We start from the raw sequence: 7,005 nt of genomic DNA on the forward strand, positions 1-7,005 counted from the left end.
CCCACCTCCCATTCACGAGACAAATAACACAAAAGCCAAAAGGCTGAGTCAAAGTCACTGGGTCAAGTATAAAGAAATTACAATAATAATAAACACAAAAAGATAATACACTGTTTTGTCGGCAAAGGAATATCACATGCATACATTCCAATTCTGCTATTCAATATGTACTATGGGATTTTGAAATTTTGGTACTGAGAGCAAAAAAAAAAAAAAAAAACAGCAGAAATTAGTTTAATATGTATGGGATTTTAATATTTGTTGCTCAGAGAAAAACTCCAACAGTAGAAGTGAACGTGAGAACTGAGAAGTGAGGAATGTTTGGTATTTGACCTGTATAATATAGAAAATCAGGCTTGCAATTCCTCTAAGCCATTGGAAAAATCAAAGCAGCAATATAAAAATGGGTTTCACACAAAACCAGGGTTCACCCTCTGTTAGTAAAGAAGATGACGATGCATGTCTCTATGCCATGCTACTGTCAAGCTCTCACGTATTTCCCATGGTACTACGCACCGCCATAGAGCTCAACCTGTTTGAGATCATTGCTCGGGCAAGCCCCGATGCTTACATGTCGCCCTCTGAGATTGCTTCTCAGCTTCCCACACAAAACCCTGATGCTCCTTATATGCTAGATCGCATGCTGCGTTTACTTGCTAGCTACTCACTTCTTACTTGTTCTATACGCAGCTGCGAAAATGGAAGTGTTGAGAGACTCTATCGGGTCTCACAAGCTGGCAAGTTATATGTTCAAAATGAAGATGGAGGATTTGTGGGTTCGATCTCATTATTTGCTTTCCAACGTGCCATACTTGAGGTTTGGTATGTATAATTAATCATATGATTGATTTCCCACTTGCTCCTTGTTGTATTTAATGCATATCGAATCGAATTGTAAATAAATAAAAAATCTTATACGTATATATATTTTGTACAAATTATCTTTTTCATTGATTTCGAAATTAAAATAAGTTGCATCTTCTTAAGGGAATTATGGTCCAACAAACCCAAACTTGTATTATAGGTACACGTACTTATAAAGCAGGTAAGCTAATGCTAATCCTAATTGTAGTACTGACTGTAGGAGTACTAAACATTTGGGTTAGCATAGGGTTAAATGCTTACCCTACGTTGGATTTGTTGACACAAATACAAACACTAATTATAATGCTATTATAGGGTGTTTTTTTTTTTTTGGTTGTCTATGTCATTTTAATCTATTATTTCTATGTCAATATATGATATCTTTGATTTACAAAATAGTATACCCATCAAACCCCAATAATGACGATAAGCAGAAAATATTACTTCAAATATATATCTAGGTTCTTTGCCATTTATGAAACTATATATATTATCTCTAGAATTTTATTCCTTGGAGGATTAGGAGTATCAATCCAGAGATAATATTTACGGCTGAATCTTTGCCAAACCCCTCTTTTGGCTGGGTTTATAGAGAAGCCAACAAAGCGGCCTACAATTTGGCCATGTATTCTCTACATAACAGATTTGTAGGTTCCTTGGATTTTGTTAGCTACCCCTCTTGTTTGAGTAATGTTCTTAGGGTGGGGTCCTTCTTGTAGTCCCTTTTTTTTGTGTGCATTTGGTTCCAGCTTAAAAAACGGTATATTTTACTATTCAGTTTATTTTTATTACTATTTATAAGTCTCACAATACTTTTTAGTACTATTCATAAGTCTTACTATATTATTTCAGCTAAGTTTTACTAAGGTAACCATCAGTGATGATAGTAGCAGAAATCTACTAAAATTTCTAAGCAGCACCTCCAAGCCATCCATTCCAACCACAATTATCACATATTTAAAATCAGGATCCTCTCTTTTATGCCTGTATTTATTTCATCCATATCACAATTTAAATCTTATTTTTTGAATTTAACAACAGTGACAACTTTAGGAATTTTTTTAGTGGCTTATTAAAAAACTTAAATTAAGCAAAGTTTAATAAAAATAAAAGTTAAATATTTCGAGTTATCGACACACAAAAAATATGCGCAAATACATGAAATTTTATAATTTTATTGTACGAGTTTTCATATTTTGTAATCATTACAAGATAATTCATTATCAGTTGTCATTATTTATTGTTAATGTGGGTTGGTATAATCATTTTATTTTGTAAAGTTTGTATAACATTTTTTATTTTTATTTAGTTGTCATTGATTTTATAAAATATTTTAAACTAAATGGAAAAACTCAATCCATTGACATTGTATTAAATTGATCCACACAATCACATTCATCTATATATAAATAATACATTATATATTTACTTAATCAATCAAATACTTGAACACTCACTAACTTTACTATTTTTTTTCTGGAATCACTAACATTATAAAAAAAAGTTTTTAACATTATAATAATACACACACATGTAATAAACCATCTATATTTCCTAATTATTAAATTATATAAAGTTCTGTCATATTTGATACTGTACACACACAAATCACAATTTAGAAGAATAACATTATAACAAAATAATAATAAAAATAACTTGCACAATCAATATCAAACACACATTTACACGCATATAATATAAATTTATAATAAAAAGAGAGATACTAACAACTCACAAACACTCATTTTTTATTTTTAGAGTCTTAGAGAGATGCCAAGATAGTCAAATAGAGAAGAAAGATGAGATGAGATTCATGAGAATCAAGTTAGAGATCAGATCAAAGAGAGAGCTCGCTCTGTGATGTGTTGTTATTTAGTTTTAGTCAGGACTGATATGTGTTTAGGGTATGTAAAAATATTTTTAAAGATAAAGTAAACTAATATATATATATATATATATATATATAATCAAGTCTGAGGGTTCGATCAATTGAACCCTCTTGACATAAAGTAGTGCCGCCCCGGTCTAACAACATACAAACGGTACACCTTTAGCATACCTGTCGTATATCGTACAGACATATAGAAAATACAAAGATTTAATCAGTGAAAAACCGTTGTTCTTTTTTCTATCTCTATAATTTTAATAGGATTCATTGTGTATTTGTGTTATAGGCTACATTTTAAAGATGCTATTCTTGGAGGAGGTAATCTATTTGGAAAGGTCCACGGGATGTCCATCTTCCAATACATGAAAACTGATCAAACATTGAACAATTCTTTTAACAAGGCAATGGCTGATACTTCCAGAATACACATGAAAAAAATTCTTGAGATATACGAAGGTTTTGAGGGGTATCATTGTTGGTTGATGTTGGTGGTGGCACTGGAGCATGCCTTAACATGATCATTTCCAAGTACTCTTCCATTAAAGGCATCAACTTTGATTTGCCTCAAGTTATACAACACGCGCCATCTTATCCTGGTACAAAAATATCTTAATAATTGATTCCTTTAAATATTGTAAGCTTATTTATTTATTTTTGGATAAGCTGTAGGCCTATGTAATGTGCAGGCAAGATGATGAATGATAAATTCATACAACTAGCTACTTTAAGCAACCCCACAAAGTTTATTTATTTATTATTTTATAATTATTTTAATGGAAGCAAGCCCCAAAGTTATCATAAATGACCATATTAATGAGAAAATTATAATTGCTCCTGTACTATAATGTTAGACTTCCTTAAGCTAATGGTGATGTATTTGTACCGGCTGGAAGAAGGAAAATTGAAAGATCTAGACTATAAGATTGGAATGTCAGAAAAATATGTCATACATTGAATTTGATTATATTTTGGAGGTAAACAGTTTCAGAATCCAAAGCATATATCCAATAATTTTTTACAGCCCTTGGTAATGGTATCAGCCTGCCCCTAGCTTTAGAACAGGCTTTTTCACCTTCTTAATTATATGAACGGATTTATTTCTGTTAAATCTATGCAGGTATTGAGCATGTTGGAGGGGACATGTATGTAAGTGTTCCGAAAGGTGACGCCATTATGATAAAGGTCTGTTAATTAACTACTTATTTGACACTTGAATTAAAACCTGTGATTGGATATTCCAATATTTTTCATGTATAATATTGCAGACTACATGCCATAACTGGAATGATGATCAATGCATAAAACTCTTGAAGAACTGCAATAAAGCACCGGCACAAAATGGGAAGGTGATTATCATGGACTTAATAATGCCAGAGGTACCTGACGCAAGCAATGGGGCTAAGTTTGTTTCTATGCTTGATAGTGCCATGGTTATTCCACCAGGAGGGAAGGAAAGAACTGAGAAAGAGTTTGAGGCCTTAAGCAAGGCTTCTGGATTTTCGGATTTTCAAGTTATATGCCGTGCTTGTACTGTCTGGGGAGTCATGGAACTTTACAAATAAGTCTCCAACTATCTGGTTTGAGCTCGTCTTGTTCTAGTTTCCTTGCCAGTCAAACTGGACAAGTCATGGCACTTTATATTGAGGCTGTAAACTATTGGCTTGTATGCAACTTTTTTTAATAATGCTTTCATTAATATTGCATGAGTTTTATGAATAAAATAAAATTTGAATGAATAAAATTTGAAGTTAAGAAGATGTAGATTTGTTTGGGTTGTTTGTGTGGTGCGGAGTTGATGATAATGTGGTATTTCCTATGAGGGGACATGTTTGTGTGGCACTCTTTTATTGAACCACCTCAGAATATTGCAGGTGATATTCTCCTCAATAAAAGGTCAGTGTTATAAGAATGACTAAACATTAAGGCATTCACACATTTTAGGAAAACATGGACCAAATTGACATGAGAAATATTTCTGGGACCAAATTTAAAGTTTGTGAATCTTTAGAGGAATAAAGGTATAGTTTAGCTTAACATGAATAAAAGGTCACTGCTAGCTTAGTTTAACTGACATCTCTTGATGTTACTGGAAACGTTTAGAATAATTCAAATTTATTGTATTCTTGATTTAAGGTGGGCTTATTTTATGAATAGTATTATGATGAAAATTTGCTGTGATTTTGAAATGTATGTCAATAAGGAAAGAGACTTTCATGGTGGACAAGGTACATTCCATTCTGTCTCTGCTTCTCCATTTATTTGTTTTCAAAATATTTCTTTTTCTCCTAATTATATCTGTAAAATGCCATGTTTACTCCCATATTTATTTCTATTTAATTTGTTTAGCTGTGCTTCAACTGAGTTTTATCTGTGAAATTAGAGTTTCATCTTTTTCCTACTATAGTACTATCTTATTCCCTTTATATAGTAATTAAGTAACAATGGGCTTTCTGTCAAAAAAAAAAAAAAAATAACAATGGGCTTCATAAAATAATTTCCCTTTATAATTTATGTCAATGCTTGCTGATTCAGACATCTTAAAACCCTCATGGAATTTTAATTTTGCTTCTCTTATGATTTACACAACAAAGTAAATGTGAAAAATTATAATTACCATGCTAAAATTGTGGGTTGTTACAATGAATTTGTCAAGGAAGCATGAAATTTGTTCTTGGCAAATGATGAAAACGATGATGATTGATTTCTTGTTTCCCTCTAATTATCATTAAATATTAACTTATATTTCTGATCATTATGGATGAACAAATTCTTGCATAGGATCCAGTGGCGGAGCCATGTTGAGATAGAAGGGGTCCCCCCCCCCTCTCCCAAAATATTTCAAAAAAAAAATAATTAGTATATAATAATATGATAATTATCCCCAAAAACTTAAATTTTTCTAAGAAAATACTAGAACTGGCCCCCCAATTTTCAGGTATGATTTTTATATTAAAAAAAAAATGTTAAGAGCACAAAAATCAACCAAAGCCCATAACCCATGTCAATCCAAAAAAAAAAAAAATCTCAGCTCTCAGCAGTCCAAAACCAAACGGAGAAAGCAAAAATCAAAGGAAAAAAAAAGAAAAAAAAGAAAGAAAGGAAAGTGAGAGACTAAGAGGCGAGAGCTGCGAGTGAGACAGTTAGACAGAGATAGAGAGTGCAGTGATCAGTTCAGAGGCCCGGGTCAATGTCGCCATGACGGAGAGAGACAGAGAGCGGTGTTGCCGTGACGGAGAGAGATAGAGAATGAGACGAGAGCGAGAGAGTGCGAACCCAGCTTCGAGCGAGACCCATGCCAGTGAGAGCGAGACCCACGATGCCATGCGAGACGAGATCCACTTGCCGCCGCTGCCGCCGGTTGCCGTTGCCCGATTTGCCCAGCCTAGCTTCGAGCCTTCACAGAATCACAGTTCACAGGTATTTACTCTTTAACTCTTATCTTTTCCTTCAAATTTCAAAACCTTGTGATCTGAGATTTTGAGAATCAAATAAACTGTGCTTGTGGTGTTTCTTGTTTGTGTTTTTACTGATGAACTGAACTGATTTGGTGATTTGAATCTGTGCTGCTTCGTTGCTTCTTTTGTTGGTTTTTTTTTTTTTTTTTTGGCTTTTTGGCTTTGTGACTCTGTGTTTGTGACTCTTGCATTATATAGATAAAAGATATAGATAGAGAGAGTAGAGATTGTAGTGATAGTCAGATGGTTTTTTCTTTGTTGACTGGTAGTTGGACATAATAATAGGGAATAGGGAAAAGTGGAGTTGCTGTTGGGCAACAAACAAGTGACAGGGAAAAAAAAAGGGTAAAGTTAAGAAAAGTTTTTGTTAGTAGTGCTTGACTGTTTATAGTGGGATTCATTGGGTATTTGGATTAGTGGGTCAGAATTAAGAAGATGAAGACAAGAGACAACACAAAGATACAAAAGACATAAAAGACATAAATAAAGGAAGAGACAACACAGAGACATAAATAAAGGCAGTCCAAACACAAAGACATTAAAGGCAAACCAAAGACAAGAAGAAAAAAAATAAATCATATAATATAAAAAATTGTCACACAAATTTAAAAAAATAACAGTAATTCTTATATAATTTTTATTTTATTTGTAGATCATGAAAAAATCAACTACAATGCTTGATTTTTTCAAAAGAAAAGGTTCAACTTCAAATTTTTCCGAAGTCAACGTGGAATTGCCAACAACTAATGTTGCTATTCCAATTCCGGAAAATGTGGATGTTCCAATTCCGAAAAATGC

General features: G+C 32.9%; 1 pseudogene across 1 annotated transcript; it reads left to right on the plus strand.

The window, feature by feature from the left end:
* The first annotated feature begins 224 nt into the window (after positions 1–224).
* LOC115963915 lies at positions 225–4,509 on the plus strand (annotated as a pseudogene). The gene is made up of 4 exons (XR_004085961.1): positions 225–822; positions 3,039–3,348; positions 3,870–3,934; positions 4,018–4,509. The product of XR_004085961.1 is annotated as a caffeic acid 3-O-methyltransferase-like (transcript).
* The last annotated feature ends 2,496 nt before the right edge of the window (positions 4,510–7,005 follow it).

The sequence above is a fragment of the Quercus lobata genome, chromosome 10 (genome assembly GCF_001633185.2).
Source record: "Quercus lobata isolate SW786 chromosome 10, ValleyOak3.0 Primary Assembly, whole genome shotgun sequence".
NCBI lineage: Eukaryota > Viridiplantae > Streptophyta > Magnoliopsida > Fagales > Fagaceae > Quercus > Quercus lobata.